Source organism: Megascapheus bottae, chromosome 2, assembly GCF_031878675.1.
Source record: "Megascapheus bottae isolate mThoBot1 chromosome 2, mThoBot2.hap1, whole genome shotgun sequence".
Taxonomy (NCBI): Eukaryota; Metazoa; Chordata; class Mammalia; order Rodentia; family Geomyidae; genus Megascapheus; species Megascapheus bottae.
Window position 1 is genome coordinate 37,107,821 of NC_143510.1, and position 17,540 is coordinate 37,125,360.

General features: G+C 41.7%; 1 protein-coding gene across 2 annotated transcripts in view; it reads right to left on the reverse strand.

The window, feature by feature from the left end:
• Foxp1 (forkhead box P1) overlaps positions 1–17,540 on the reverse strand; it is a 574,139-nt gene that overhangs the window by 235,006 nt on the left and 321,593 nt on the right. The gene's annotated exons all lie outside the window — the stretch shown is intronic.

Consider the following 17,540-nt stretch of genomic DNA (forward strand, 5'->3'; position numbering starts at 1 on the left):
TTTTAAGGATTCAAACTAAGGACATGGTGCTGTGGCTCAACTGGTAGGGTGCTAGCCTTGAGCTGCAGAGCTTAGGGTCAGTGCCCAGAGACAGAGTTCAAGCCCCATAACCAACAACAGCAAAAAAAAAAAAAAAAAAAAAAAAAAAGGATTCAAACTGAGGTACAAAAACTCTTCAAATGGGCCGGGAGTTTGGCCTAGTGGTAGAGTGCTTGCCTAGCATGCATGATTCCTCGGTACCACATATGTATAGAAAAAGCCAGAAATTGTGCCGTGGTTCAAGTGGTAGAGCTCTAACCCTTGAGAAGCCCAAGGACAGTACTCAGGCCCTGAGTTCAAGGGCCAGGACTGGCAAAAAAAACAAAAAAACAAAAAACACCTCTTCGAATTTGACTATTCCATCTAATAGGCCACTTTTGAGACATGAGAAGGGAGAAGACCTTCATTTTTCTGAAGCTCTATCAATCAGACATCATTTTACAAGTAAACGTGTCCTGAGAAATGCCACTCAGAGTCAGGAGTTCCTCTTGGTAGCTGAGTAATCTCTAATATGGTTTGAGAGAAAGTTATGGGTGGGTATTATCATATTTAATTTGAGAAAGATCTTGCCTAACTAAAAAAACCTAAGAGAAGGTCTGAATTTTATTTTATTTTATTAAAAAAAGTGTTTTGTTTTGTTTTTGCCAATCCTTAGCCTTGAGCTCAGGGCCTAAGCACTGTCCCTGGGGTTTTTCAAAGCAAGGACTCTACCACTTGAGCCACAGCATCAATTCTGGCTTTTTTCTATGTATGTGGTACCAAGGAATAGAACCCAGGTCTTTGTGCATGCTAGGCAAGCACTCTACCACTAGGCCAAACTACCAGCTCCAGAAGGTCTGAATTTGAAGTATTCAATATTGTATTGGGGAGGTAGATGAAGAAGGTGAGTGCTTGTCTAGACTGCCTTTGATTTTACTTCAGCCTTCCCAGGATTTGGGTTGTAGGAGGGTACCACCACACTGGTACTGTTACTTATTATTACTTTCTGGATACTGATTACTTTCTGGATACTGATGCAGGGCTCCAACTTAGCTCTCGGCTCAATGAAGGTACCCAGGTATGACAAAAGACAGATGTTTGCCAAAAAGTGTTACCATGAACCAATCACACCAGATCACAGATCCGCCCCCAACCTGCAGATGAGATACCCAGGGAACTACCCCTCCCCACCCCACCTGCCCCACCAAGAATGAGGTGAATTTGTCTACTACATGTCACAGCTAGCATAGTCAGGGCTTGAACCAGTCTATGACATCAAGCTCTCAAACCTAAAATGTTTTCTTAAGGGTGATGGTCAGAGGGAACCAAACAATGGGAAAGGCAGGGTCACAGACCAGATTCAGAGAGTCAGACTCGCAAAGGAAAAGCAACAGTTAGTAAAGGGGAAGTGGGCAGTTCAGACAAACAAGCTAAAAGAAAGGTCTGAATAATTAAGACTTCAATTAGAAACACTCATCTTAGAGAAAAGGACAAGAACTTAGCAGATGATTTTGTTCCAATCACAGCAGGACACAGAGGAATGAACTACATATTTTGTGCTCTCCCTCCCCTACATGGAATATGGGCCTACAGAGAAACTTAAGACACTGTGGGCACATGCAGAGGAGTTTTTCCTGGTTTAATACCAGGAACAGTGCCTCCTACCTATAATCCTAGGATCAAGGGAGGCTGAGATCAGGAGGATTTTGGTTCAAAGCCAGCTAAAGCAAAGGATCTGTGAAACCCTCATCTCAACCATGTATGTAGAAATACATACTTGTCGTCTCAGCTAGGAACTGCAAAGAGGAAGGCCCCTCTCCCAATCAGGCCAGGTCAATCAGGTCCAATTAGGACCCAAAGTCAAAAAGGAATAAAGTAAAAAGGTTAAAAGGGCGTGGCTCAAGTGGTAGAACCCCTACCCAGCAAGCATGAGATCTCCAGTTCAAACACTAGCACATACAAAAGAAAACAAAGATTGTTTGCTGAAGACTTGCATAAAACAAACAGGAATCACACACACACACACACACACACACACACGTACATGCACAACAAATCCTTTCCTCTCAGTGCATAATGTGAGGCAACATAAATACAGACTTCTCTGAACCCAAAGACACATTTTTTTGTTTTGAATCTAATTCTAAAGTGGATTAGGAATGGCATGTTTGTTAACAGGTGGGAAACAAACTCAGAAAAAACAGCTGATTCGCTCTGGTCTCTGCAGATCAGAATTCCTAGTAAATATAGCCTTTATAAACTGTGTTCTTACATTTTCTGCCCACAGAGAAAGGAATCTATCAGGAAAGAAAAAAAAAAAAAGAAGCAATACTCAAAGCTGAGAGCAGAAGCTCACACTGGTAACCCCAGCTATTTAGGAGTCTGAGATTGGAAGGATCATTGTTCAAAGCCAGTCTGGGAAAAAAGTTTCTAAGACTTGGGCCGGGAGTTTGACCTAGTGGTTAAAGTGCTTGCCTAGCATGCATGAAGACCCAGGTTCAATTCCTCAGTACCACATACATAGAAAAAAAGCCTGAAGTGGTGCTGAGGCTCAAGTGGTAGAGCTCTAGCCTTGAGAAAATCCAAGGACAGTGCTCAGGCCCTGAGGTCAAGCCCAGGACTGGCAAAAAAAAAAAAAAAGTTTCTAAGACCTTCCTCTCACCCAATAGTTGAGGCAGGGGTATGTGCCTATTATATGCTAACTTTTTCATAAGCGTAAGTAAGGCTGTGGTCTATCCTATGGCAAAAAGTAAGATTTAATTAGAAAAATGGTGTGCTAGTGCTGGGAAGAGTGGATCAAGTCTAATCCTAGGTACTCAGGAGGTTGAGGTGTGAGGATCATAGTGAAATAGTGAAAAAACACAGCTTGGGAAGGAAAATCCATGACATTCTTAGTCTCATAAACTACAAAGAAGGAAGGAAAGAAGGAAGGAAGGAAGGAAGGAAGGAAAGAAGGAAGGAAGGAAGGAAGGAAGGAAGGAAGGGTGAAGTCAAAGCTAGAGTGGCACTGTGGCCTAAGTGATAGAGTCTTGAGTGAACAAACTAAGAAAGACAACCTTGGTCCTGAATTCAAGTCTCAGTACTAGAAAAGTAAAAAGAAAGCGAGAAACAAAGAAAGGATGGGAGAAAGAGAGAAATGAAGAAAAGAAAAAGAGTGATGGAAGCCAAAAGGTATTGGCATGGCTCTCGTAGTAAAATATCTGCTTAGTAGATTCCAGGTTCTAAGTTCAAACCCCAGTACCACCAAACAAAATCCCAAAGTTCCCTAAGCTAGAAGACAGGCCACACAATGTATAGCCACGTGGGGACATGTTGCTCATCTCTGAAAGATTCCCCCCTCCTTCATCTTTCAGTTCCTCTTCCATAAAACTTGTCCATCTGAAGAACACTGAGACAGTTGTCTTAGAATTGTTCGAAAGCAAATCCATTTAGTGATTTGTTATGTCTCAGCACACCACATACTCACCCACCCACCCCACACGCACATATGAGGAAAACGCAACTCTATGAGCAACTGGACCCTCCAGCATACCCCTGGACCGGAGCCCAGCAGGGCCTAAATCTGTCTCACATGAAACAGATCTACCGCCCCACATGACCCCGGGCTCGCACACCTGACAGCAGGTGTCAGACTGAAGGCCCTCTTTCTTGTCCCTGGTTTGCTACTGTCCTGTGGGTGGGACAGCTCCACCCTATAGCTGGATGAGAAGGGTCTGGCTTCTCCCATGCAGCTCTGCAGAGGGACTGCCAAGTTCCTGGTACACGTTGTGCGGGCACAGGGCCAGGCAGCTTGGCTTACGAATCTGTTTTGTGAGAGTGCAGACTTTAGGACCAAAATTGCATAAAGGATTATTTTGGTCTAAGGATGTCCTTAATTAGTCAAGTGGCAACAGTGCTAGGGAGGTTGGAAGATTTTTTTTTTAATAATTTCCCATGATCTCCTGCACCAATGAGGAGAACACAGCTTTATGAAGAAAAAAAAAAAAGAAAAACATGTTTTAAAAAAATTAGGAGCAAAGATTTCTAAGAACATTTCTAACAATGTCTGGGTCTAGTAATATTTCTATAAGATATTCCCAGCCATTTCAGAAACTTATATGATTCTTTGTAAAGCATTCTGCTCAATTTCTCAATCTCCTCAAAGGAGCCTTCAGGAGAAGACTGACCCAACAAATGCTATCCCCATTTTACAACCAAGAAAAATAGTGTTCAACCATTGACCAGAGAGATAGCGCCATATAACCACTCTGCATTTCAGACGGGAATCTGTCCCTTTAATAAATGACCGAAGCTGTCTATTCACAACATCCTTAGCTAAGTGGTGAGTAAACCAGCTAACAGACCTAAATGGATTCTGGAAAGGATAGCCAGGTGGATGGCAGGTAGACAAAAGCATGAAAATACATTGAAACTCTTTACAAGACAACCCTCTCTGTCTTCTTCTATGGATTTGGACACCAGAGATGAAGGACAGCAAGTGAATGTCCAGTAACCACTGCCTGTCTTCTCTATGGAGCCCTGCATCCTCTTTTCTTAGAATGATTTTAGCCCAGGAACTCAGTTGACACATTTCTACTGCCCTCTGGGATTCCTAGAACCAAAGAACCACCTTACTCCATGACTAATTGAAAGCCACACACCACACCATTAGAGCATTTGCTGTGCTTGAATATGAAGGTGTGAGACTGGTGGACAAAGCAGTAGCATGCCAACAAGGGCCATCCTTTCTCCAGAAACAAGGCTAAACCACGTGGGCAGCTCCCCATACATGAGGTCTGCTTCTATCACAGGACCTCTCAACACAGGCCTACAAAGATGACCATGCCAATACTTGGATGTCCAAAAGCATAATGACACCGAGATGGCTTACAAATGGCTTACAATGTTTCTGATTTCAAAGGATCAATTTTTGTGCTGGAGAGACTTAAAGAAAAGGAGAACTGCATTTCACATGCTTATTTGTTGTTGCTGCCAACAGAACTGCTCTCTGGAAGTATTCTGGAAAATTCATAATGTCCAGGCCAATGTATTTATAGTAAATTAAAGCAGTGCTTTATTATTATGATTATTTCCTTGGTTACAGTGTTGATGCTGAAAATTTGGGGAAAATAAAACCCTTGTTATCATGCTTGTGAAAGATTTTAGGCTAACAAAAAGTTCAGTCTTGATTCCAGGGCAGTTAATTAAGGTTGACCAAGTCAGGCAGAAGTAAATTAACTTGGCTGATCAATTATTTATATGAAGCAGAATAAATGCCCTTAAAGAACTTGGTATGTTCATGAAAGGATGTGTAAATTAAACTAAACATAGTTTTGTAAAAATACGTTTCTACCTTATGGAGAGAGGAGATGTTAATAGTCAACTTACTTTTAGAAAAATTAGTAGGAGTACTGTACAGTACCCCCTCCCCCCAAATCTAAAAGTTAATGTCCTTTTTCTCATTGTTTATCCATAAGTATGTAAAGAAGGTAGGAAAATAATATTCAATGTTGGAGAGGCAAAGCTGAAAACAAGGAAGGGAGGGAAGGAGACAAAAAGAGAAAGTGAAAAGAGGGAGGGCGGTGAGTGGAGAAGAGGAAAAAGAGAGAAGCAGCAGAGAGAGAAGAGAAGGAGGGGGAGGTATAGAGATGGGAAGGAGAAAAAGAATGGAGTCGTGGATTTCAGAAATTTAGGAATATTCCACATATAGCTCTTTATCATCAGTTAGCCTCATGCAGCTTGTAGACTGGGGAAAAAAATGTAAGGGCTGTCGTCTGTATAGCTTAACTTCTAAGAAAGTGTCTTTAATTTTTTCATGTTATATAATGATTTAAAATCCTGCTGGAGGCCTGGCTCAAAGGAAGACTGTGTCCCTGCAGAGTAGGCCTTGAGTTCAAACCCCAGTACAATCAAACTAGACAAATAATTCCTGTTCAAGACAAAAGAAGAATAAACCTGTCTTGGGTATGAAAATAAAGCAGTTATCTCTGAGTCTCATTGAGCAGATGAACTGACTGGCTCACAAGGCACACAGGGTTTACATACATGGCGGCACAAGACAAATGAAGGAGTTGAGGACTAAGGTGTGGCTGCATGGATTCCCTACCTGCCCCTCCATGGACAAATACTGGGTGACCTGAGATATTAAATCACCTTCATATGAATGTCACTCCCATGCAAAACAGGGGACAGAACAGAGAACACCCGTAATGAGTCAGAGGCACTCAGCAGAGGGCTGTGGAAATGGGATCAGCATGGTCTCCCCACACTGAGTAAGCAAAGGAGGGACTGGGAGCTGGGGGAAATCATAGAAGAGAGGGAGGGGGAAGCTGCAAATAGAATCCCTACCCCTATTTACAAGCAGAGCTTTATGGTGTAACAGTGAAGACAATGGAAGGAGCCCAAGGCTGAACAAAACAAGAGAAACACTCACAACATCTGATTACCTTCTCTCTTCCAACTACTTCTACAAACTAGGGGTGAGTCCTTCACATACCAGTTGTCATCTAGCCACTACCACCCTCACTGCTTCCATTTTACAGGGGGACCACCCAAGAGCCACATGCGGAAGCAACAACAACAAAAGTTAGGGTGCTGATGTGTTATGAAGGCACTGTCTTCCAATACCAAATTTTCATAATTATAACAGAAAGGCGTAAATTTTCTAATGCATGGCAGTTCAAAAAGTAATCAAGGGAATGTGCCGCAGGGCTATTTTAATGTATGCAAAGCTAGTGACCCACAGTAAATGGAGGTAAGCCACAATGAATGCAAAGTAATGCACACATACTCAAGTACTGGTCTGATGAGGGACGGCTAAAATTAACACCCAATTAATTTCCGAATTGACAAACAAATGAAACCCATAAATCTACTTTCTCATTAATTTTCCTGTGGTATAATTTAAAGCAGTAATATGAGGGCAAAAACTGAGCATTATCCATCATAAATATCAAAAAGATAGCACTGTAACACTATAAATTATGCATATTACCTGTTGTTAGAAATGATTTATGTATTATCAACTTTGTCGTGCACTATAGATGTTTCAGATCTATCTTTTAAGAATCAGGAATCTCAGTGAGCACTTTGAAAAGAAAAAGTTCAAAAGCTATAGAACTGTCAAATGAATGTTTCAAAAAAAAAAAAAACCCAGCACAAAACGATGGTGGTCATTCATTAGAGAAATCAGGGCAAAACTGGTATTGTTGCAGGTCTCAGATGAAGACAGACCAAGAGGAAGAGAAACAAATCTGTCTTGGGAAATGCTTTCCTAGAAAACATAGGGTTTGTCTATCCTGCCCTCTGAGATGCTGGGTTTCTGTGAAGGAAAGAAGAGGCTATAGCCAGGGCTCTGATGAATGTAGAGTCCCTGGGTCCATCCATAGATCTGGGCCAATGAACCCCAGACAAACTTAGGAAAACGATATGTCAATAATACAATATGGCGGCTCTCTTGCCCTTATAGTGCAAAAGGAGGAAGAAGGAAAGAGAAACTAGCTGGTACTCATGAATGAACCCACAAATAGAGGCTGTCAGATGAAGTAGTTTCCTTTTTCACCTTTCTACCTCTATTTGCTCAACAGAAATAAGATCCAATTTCGCAAATTTTACTTTTGGGTGCTTTTTGTATATAACAGAAATTTGACACATAATTACCATTTTTTTGTTTGTTTGTCTTGTTTTGACTTGAGCTCTGGCCTCAGACTCAGCTTTTTCACTCAAGAGCTAGTTCTTTATCATCTGTGCCATGTCACTACTCCTAGCTTTTGCTGTTTAGTTGGAGACGAGTCTTGTGGCTCTTTTCTAACTGGGCTGGCTTTAAACTACAAGTTATATATCTCAGCCTCCTATGTAGCTAGGATTACAGGAATGAGCCACTAGTGTAGTGCCTGGCTTTGGCTTCATTTTAATTAAATAACCAGGAAAGGGAAAGGGGAAGGGGAAGGGGAAAGGGATGAAAGAAAGTCCATCCTTTTGGATGAATGCACACAGGCTCAAGGTTGTCACCAATTCTATATTCCAACTTTTAAGACTCTTTGTTTCCTGTAACTCTTATGGGTTGGAAAGACCCCAAGTGTTTCTGTGCTCTGAAACTCAGAAAATAACTTAAGCCATTAAATTCTGTTAAATTTTAATATAAGATTGTCTCAGTCATTGAAAAATTCAAGAAAACCACCCAAAGAAAAAATCATCCAAGGCCAAGGTACTGAACACTTATTACGCCCAAGGACAATTCAAACAGACTGGAAAAAAAGCACAGAACAGGATGTTTAATTTCCACCGTAATTCATGACGTAGACTCCAGTTGGCTGACCTGAGTGGTAATAAAATAATCTTCCTAACAAAAGCAAGGGTTTTCCTTCTCCACTAGCCTTTCAGTATGAAAACAAGACTTCATAGTTCACAGAAAAAAAAAAGGCTTCCTGGATTCTCAGACATTGTAGCAAGAGATGTTCAGACACTACAAATGTCTTCTCAATCAACCTTTCTGGACATAACCACCTTGCTAAGACCCAGATAAGTGACCAATTCTCCACTTTCTAAAAATGGCAGATGTCTACCTTAAGAGTTTGTGATGGGGGATTCCCATTCATCTTGTTCCCCTTTCCTCCCAGTAGATAAGAGGTCAAGTACTGTCAGGGAAACATGGACCAACTATGGACCCATCAGGAAAGAGCCCTACAAAGTAGAACACAAGCCTGCTCCCCTAGCACTAAGGCAGCCAGAAAAGAGCCTCTGCCAAGCCAGAGTGGGTTGTTTTCTCTGCCACAAGGAAGTCTCAGAAGGTCAGACAAGACAGGGCCAGGTGCTCTAGAGAGCTTAATTAAAATGCGTTTTTACCAAACAAAATAGATTTTATTAAAGTGTGACAATTCACAAAGCCTGCCTGAAATGGAATCATCTAACCATTCAAAGAGCTAAACTCTTACAAATAGCCCAGTGGAATACACTGACCAAAAAACCAGTTCAGAGGTTTTTTTTTCATTTCCATATTTTATATAATTTAATGTGCCCCAAGCTGGGTTGGTAATAATATCAATTAATGAACAGCATGTTTGATGATACACTTCGCCTATCTCGCGTGTGGCCTGCAGTCCCTGACTGCTCTGATGACCATGGGAACAATGTAAGTTCAGAGCATCTAAGCAAGCAGTGAATACCACCGTCACAATTCTATTGCTGCATTTCTCTGTGGTGTCAAAGAGACAATTATTTAATTTTATCCTTCAGAAACTCCAATATAGGCCTATATATTTGGTCTTGGAAAGTTGCTCTCCCAGAGAGATGAGCTTGCATGGAGATAAAAGCCACCATTTGCCTCTGAAGGACAGAAACCCCCAGCCTTACTCACTCTAGTCATTTGTATCTCTGAAAGTTACAGCAAATGTTAGAAGGCTAAGCCCCATCTAAACACACAAGCAAAGTCAGAAAGAGCAACAAGTAATAATTTAGGAAACAAAAACAAAGACAATATAAGCTGGATTTTTCTTCTGCTATTTGCAAAACAGGACCAATGACAGGTTAGTGTGTGTGTGTGTGTGTCTTATCTACAGAGGCCCCACTAAGAGCCAAGAGTTTTATACACACACACACACACACACACACACACACACACACACACACAGACAGACATACACACACACTCACACCAAGCCAAATAAAGACCTGCTTTACTTTATAAATCATAAACTCACTTCTAAGTAAATTAAGTAGGTTATAAGGTAGAGTAAAAGTACTGGCAATTTAGAAAACATATATTTAAGTGTATGGCTCTTCCCAATTAAATGTCCCCCTTTACATAACAGAGAATTTATCCGGAACACAACAAACTAAAAGTTACCCTTCCCTTCCCAAACTCAAGAGCATTCAAAACAAGTACAACCAGACCTTGTTCCCACAACACACAACACACAACACACAATCACATAAAAAGCCAAGGACAGTACCTTTTGATGGTATTTCCCTTGGTCATAGCACTAGATTTTTTTTTTCTCCTGCACCTTCTGAGACCTTGTTTGTTCCACAAGGAATTCTCTAGCCATCTGATGCTCTCTCACTGAGCTAGTGGCCTTCCAAGAGTTTTCTCCCTTCTGAAAAAAGCAAACAACTGCATAGATATCCTTACACTAAGGAAATCTCTTAGAAAAACCAAACAACTTGCTAATCTCTCCAGCCCCTTCATCCAAGCAAAAGATAAGAAAAGCAAACCTAAGTCTGTTTCAACCACATTCCAGGGACAAGTTCCCCTTTATTTCTTCCTTTATCAAAATTCTAGCATTTAAGTTGTGTGTGCATGTGTGTGTTGTATTTTTTTTTTAAACAGACCTTTCAGGATAAACTTCTACTCCACCCGCAAACAAAGCAGTATTTGTTTAATAACGATGGCTGCCATGGGTACAGTAAACAAGGGCCTGGCATTTGTGTTTATGAACAAACACATCATCTTACAAGAGCAATTTAACATTAACCAGGTGGAATAATCAACAGATTTCATAGGTGACACCAGGGGCAGGACTAAACGTAAACAGAGCCGGGCAGAAGAAAAAGGCCTCTCTCCTGGAACCAAGGTCGAGGTAAATGCATTACAGAGTAAACAGCTAGGAAGAAGGCAAGATAAACAAGCAGTCATTCTTCTGACATTTAGAGAGGCAGAAAGGTTGTAAGTTACATAGATCAGCTGCTGACCACCATGAAATCAACCAGTTGGAGACCAAGTCTGCTTGTTTGCACAATGCCATGTCTGCTTATAAACAACAATTTGCTGTCACCAACCTTGAATTACTCATCAGCAGTGAAGCCAGAGTGAATCAAGTGAAATCCAGTTAACTCCTTCCTGGTGACATTACTTAGAAACTTTAAAAAAGACATGTCCCCCCTCTATAAACGGAAGAGGTCATCTCAAATTGAGAATCTCAGTGTCCAGGCAACTCCCTGTTATTGCCTGGCTTGCCAGTAGAAGTGCAGAACCCACCAGTGAAGGGTGGACTTGAGATAGCTGTAAAAACATTACCAAATCTGCATGCTTGAGTAACTCTGCATTTATTTCCTAGACTCATCTTCTTTTAACAATAAACTATATGGGTCAAACCCAGGGGCTGAGCTTACTTTGTCCCCAGCTACCTAAGCTGCAGTTCAGAGATGCCTTTCAGCTTACTGGGGCCATTAAAAACAACAACAACAACAACAACTTTAAAGATTACATAATCAGTTGGCAGTCCAAACAACCACTCAGGCATTTAGTACTCAGGAGCTTAGCATCAGAAATTATAGCTTTTCAAAAGCCTGGAGCAAGTTCAATGTATCCCCTAACAAATGTGGTAAAAAGAAAAGGTTAATCTTTTTTTTTTGGCCACCTGGGGCTTGAACTGGGCACTGTCCCTGAGCTTTCTTTTGCTCAAGGCCAGTACTCTACCACTTGGGCTACACTTCCAGCTTTTTCTGTTTATGTGGTACTGAGGAATTAAACCCAGGGGTTCATGCATGCTAGAGAAGCACTCTACCATATTACCAGCCCGAAATGGTTACTTTTTTAACACTTACTTCATGTGTCTGCTTTATACCAACACTACCATGTTAATCAGAAATGCTATATTTAGATACACAATCTGCAATTAAAGCATTACTATCAACCTATTCTACAGATACTTTTACATTATTAAACTGCCTGATTTAGCTACGTGTGAATAACATCCCTCCATTACTTAAAACTCTAATAAGCAAAACAGACTGAAAAGTAGTTCTGAAATCTATGTCTTATAATCAGGTAATTATTACTATTTTAATTCAACATTATGTCAGTATAAAGTATGGCAAAACATTGTCTGCTGGATACCCAAAGCAAAATCTGGAAAGAGGGAAAAAAATGAACATTTACGAAGTACAGTAAAATAAAAAAGACACATATAGAGGATTTGGGTAGTTATATTACTAATGATCATATTACTAAGAAAACATTTTGTTATTCCTTTTGTTATGTCCAATACCCCCAGTCTCCTCCAGTTCTACTGCTCAGCCTGCACTGGTACCTCTTGTTTCCATGTCCTGCTTCAGTTATCTAATCTGTGTCCTGCAAGCCTAAAGTCAAAAAGCAACTCCTATGTTTGCACTGGTGTTTTTGTTTTGTTGTGCTGTGGTTTGTTTCCAAAGTCCTCCTCTGCTGACTGTCTCCTTTCCCACAAATCAACAGAACCCTTGAGACCTCGGCCCTGCCTGAGGAAAAATTTTCCACTGAGCATGAAGTGCCTAAGAAGAGCCAATTTCCCAGGTTCCTGGCCTGTTCAAACTGCATGAGCACAAAGAAGGGGGCACCAAACTCTCTTTTCTGCCCTAGGAAGCCCTGGAGGGTTAGAGCTAGTCTACTGCCCCAGAGAAAGAAAACCAGACTTGCTCAACCGAGGGATGATGCAAGTGTGGCTTGTGAAGCAACTAACAAACACAGAGACTCTTCTTCCTCAAATGCCTTGAGCACAAAACATTCCCAGATTCCACCCTCACCACTGACACATGTGGTTGGCATTGCTTGGGGGCAAGAAAAGCCCAGTGGCCCACTGAGAACTCAGAAGACAGAAGAAACGAAGAGGTCAAGAAGAAAGTGTGCCCGGCCTGTCTTCCTGCCTGCCCTATCCTCTGCAGAAAGTGGTGACCCCCTCAGAATCTAGCCTTCAACTCCTTTTCCATTCTCCTGATCCTTTTCTGGGGGCTGGAATCCAACTAGAATAACCAGGAAAGCATTATAAACACATTTTATGTCTGTTGTGGTAGCTCCTACCTGTAATTTCTAGCTAATTGGAAAGCAGACCTTGGTTTAAGGCCAAGCCCAGGCAAAAAAAATAAGCAGGGCAGACTCTATGTCACTAAATAAGTAGCATGAGGAAGGTATAGGTTAAGATAACAACAATAGTATGCACCAAAATAACTAAATACATTAAATAAATACAGTTTTCTGGCTAATCATATAAACACACTGTGACTATTGAACCTTTGATAAAGGCTAGTAATTGAGCTCTAAAGTTTTTAGAGTGAAGCTAGAACCAGGCACAACACCATTATCTATTGTGGGGCTCCTCTGTATTTGAAAGTAAATGTTTTTGAGTGTGGGGGTGTGGAGGAGGGCAATTCTAGGGATTGAATTTGGGGTCTCTGCCCTTGCTAGACCAGTGTTCTACAATCAAGGTGGCCTACAACTTTCAGGAGCCTACTTCACATATTTTATTTTCTCTGATCGTTAAAACTTTCAACGGTTACTTTTGAATAAGAAACCATATCCTGATGATGACATCCTTAACATAAGCTATTCAACCCACTAGTGTTAAACTGAAAATCACCTGGAAGATGTTCTGTGGGGCCTTGAGATTGCCCTGATTGATTCTTTTCATAACTTCTGTCTATTTCCAGTGGGTACCTTATCAGCAGTCAGCAGAGTGGACGCCTGCATCAGTTTCCTGAGCCAAATATTCATGTCTAATTTTAGTTTCTTCTTCCTCCTCCTCCTTCTCCTCCTCCTCCTCCTCCTCCTCCTCCTCCTCCTCCTCCTCCTCCTCCTCCTCCTCCTCTTCTTCTTCTTCTTCTTCTTCTTCTTCTTCTTCTTCTTCTTCATCGCCAGTTTGATCTGCCTCTATCCTATTGTGATGTGTAAAAAGACGCTCCACACTGTTACCTTGTGAGGAGGATCCTGGCTGCATTCCAGACCCTAGGTACAAATCACACAGCACTTACGGGTGGCCTACTATGTGCACTGACAGTGCTCGAGAACTAGTTAAGAAAACAGTCCACACCACAGACAGCTGTTGGGCTGCGGGAATTGTGGTTCTTGAAGATACCTCGCATGGCAGACCCCTTCCACATGGCACCCACAGTTCCAATCCAGAGCTGCCCTCCTATGCCTCTTCTCACTCCACGGAGGGCCGGCGCTGATATCAGCCACTCAGCCTAGTGGCCTTTCCACCATGCAAGTTCAGAGTTTACTCAGTAGCAAGTGAGTACAATAAGATGAAATGCATCAGCACATCGTTCGAATGCTTTATTGGTTAAAGCGATGGATGCTTTTATTAGTCCAACCTTTTTTTGTAATGGACTGCCCTGACGACCCAGCAGTACCCTTGTTCACTGCTATTAATCACACTTCTAAGAGCTCATTTTGCCTTAAAAATCTTAAGAAATTGCTATAATTTAAACACATGGTGTCTACATAATGGGAAATGCTTCACTGATTGTATCATTTCATAAAATACAGGGTTTTTGTTTTAAAGTGGTAACAGGGACTACGTTACTAATATATGACAAGAATTGGGATATATAGACATACATAGACACACATATACATCAACATACAGGCACAAAATGTAAGTTCTCTTTTGTATTTGTGGGTCCCTACATCTGGAAATTTTAATCACCACCTTTTAAAAATTCATTAATCCAAAGGCACAGGCATGTAGTTTACATAGACTAAAACATTCAAAAAATAATAATAAAAAGAACTTGCAAACAACTGAATATGGAAAATGAAAGGGAGACACCATAATGTAAAAAAAAAAAAAAAAAAAAAGAAAAGAAAGAAAGATGGGAAAGCTCACATGGTGCTTTGGGAAAAGTTCCATCCGTCATCTAGGCCTCATTCATTATCGGCCGTCCCCACGAAGAGAACTAAGGCAAGCTCTTCAGTGAGCGACTTCAGAACAAACTACAGGTATCTGCCAATTTACGTGCAGTACGATTTCAATAATATAATGATGCTGGGAACTTGGGAGGCCTCGTCTCATTAAACCACCTCCATGTCCGCCTAGGCACAATTAAGCCCCATAAAGAAAAGCATCTGAAGGAGGTTTGCAAAATAAAGAGCCTCAAATAAGTTTTTTTCTACAGTGCCTTTTCAATGTTTAGTGGTACACAATCTGGACACAGCATACAGATGGATAGATAGATTCAAATCCCCAGCGCGTACAGCAAGGATGGCATGGCATTCCAGAGAAGGCTCCGATCAAGGCACAAAGCTCATGAACACATCTGGTGAGAGTGGAAGCAAAGAACCAGGAAACAATCAGTCTAGAACCAGGAAACAATCAGTCTGAAAGCTAAGACCTGTGCAGCAAAGTCCTACTGTTAGCAAGAGCTGGATCCACGGTCTGAGACACAGCAGGGAACAAATGACCAAGTTAGGTGGAGCTTGGACCAAAGAATCAAAAGTGCTGGCTGATAAGCAATCCCACCTCTGACACAGGGGCCCTTTGTTATAGACAGCCTCCCCACCTCCCTAGGGCCTCTTCCAGTCAAGATAAGCACCTTGACTTTGCATCCTCCAGCTGTCTAAGAAGAAAGGCAGTTCCTGAATGGCCTGGACTTCAGGGGCTATGGGAAAAGCACCCACCCAGGAAAGCCTTAGGAACTGCCTTCACTATGATGCCAAAGGCATGTGTTCCAGAAGGGCAGAGCTGGAGCAACCCAAAACAGGGAGGAAGAAAAGGCAGCTTCTCTGATGCTGGTGGAGTGGTCATCAGCTATGTGTGGTTGCTTCTGGGCAAATAGGGGAAGTGGAGGGATAGGGTATCAGTCCAGCATTCATGGAAATGAAATAGTACTTGGTATTGAGTACCAAGACTTCCTCTCTGGGTGCTTAAGCCAGGAGTTGTAATCACTGGTCTTGACTTTCATTGCCTGTAAAATGAATTCGTGGGTGAAGACACATCAAAGATCACACAAGCCCCTGAATAGCCACTAAGGAAGGGGATCAATGTGTTTAGCCAAGACCCACGCAGCACCTTCTTTAGAGCTTAGTACAAGTACTAAGGATGCTTCTTTCCAAGAAGAGCCATACATGCCTTCAACAGATAAGGATGGTTATCACTCTACCGAGACAACTCCATAAACGAGTGACAATACACAGCTAGAGTCTGTGAAGAGGAGATAGACCACTGCCCAGAGCTTGTCAAAAATACACACTGTACACACTGTAGCCTGGTAGCAGGGACTCAAGCCTGTAATCCTAACTGTTCAGAAGGCTGAGATCTGAAGGTTATGCCAGTCTGGGCAGACAAATCCATGAGACTCTCTTCTCCATTTAGTCACCAAAAAAGCCAAAAGTGATGGTATGATTCAAGTGCAGAAGCACCAACCTTGAACAACAAAACCAAGTGACAACACAAGACCCCGAATTCCGCCCCATCACCAGCATGCTCACGTGTATGTGCATACACACACGCACTCACACGCACACAATATACCCTCTAGAGCCAAATCAGATCTACAGAACAACCATCTATATTTTTTTTTCTTTTTGAGAGACAGAGAGCATTTAGGTAGTCAACCTAGCCTCAAAACTCACAATCCTCTTCCTTCCGTTTCCCAAAGGTTGGGCATACAAGATGTGTGGTGGCACTCTTTCAAGAGAATGTGCAATTTAATAAGACACAGCCCACACCCTAGCATTCACAATGCCTGAGGAAGGAATCTGCTGGAAAGGGATAGGAGCTATCTGGGAATGGATTCTCAGCTCTGCCATCAAGCCACCAACTATTCCATTTTTTCCTTTCTGTGTCCTAAAATCAAACCACTGTACCTCTCTTCCTTCTAAGCAAAATTTACTTTCAAGTGAGTATGTGCCAGGCCCTGCACTACTCGTTGGGGCAACAGCAGGGAACAAAAATCAATACAGTCTCATCAACATGGAGGTGACTGTCTAATGGGGAAGATGTGCATTAATCAATTAGCCACACGCATAAGTGGAGATCTGATCTGAGATAAGTGCTATTGTGAAAAATGCACAGTGCTCAGAGAGCACAAAGATAATCTATGCAAAGTGCCTTGCATGTAGTAGGTGCTCAATAAATCACAGTGATTATTACCAGCCCGTAAAACCCAGCCCTTTGGGAGGCCACTGAAAAATTCTCAAGTGCAGAACACTTTTCTCCCCATCATAAAAATGAACCTGAACTACGACTGTGTTCTCAGTTACTGTTAAATTGTTGTGAAGTGGGTTTTTTTCCCCTTGCTTTGTGTTTCCTGGCTATAGGAGGAATATAATATCAATAAAGTCAACATTTCTTCTAATGACAGCTACAGAGGAGCACATGAACTTTCTGGGTTATTATTAAAGATTGGCTCTTGTTTACTAAGTTGCAGTTCAAGGGGAAAAAATGAAGAACAGGATTTGCTCAAAGCAGTCTTTTGATGAACATTTTTAAAGCCTCAAAAATCTAAGGAAATCTATAATTGGCTTTTCAGCCACATTTCTCCTTTGTATGGGAGGCAGTTTGTTGAAGTCATGAACATACATGCTAATAATTACAGATAGGATTAACAATGTGTGCCTTATGCTGTAGATATAAGTGGTTAATTATTAGTGCACCCAGAAAACTGGACTGAACAGGAATGGAAAGCAACCACAGACAACTCCCAGCCCAAAAGCATAAGCGACCCCAGACTCTTACACTTCGGGAGAATCTACCAGAGAAGAATAACTGGGTGTGCTCAGAGCTCTTCTAGCATTTCTCCGAACACTATGCCTCCCCTTTCCTTCTTCCCTATGAATTGAAAATAAGATCGAA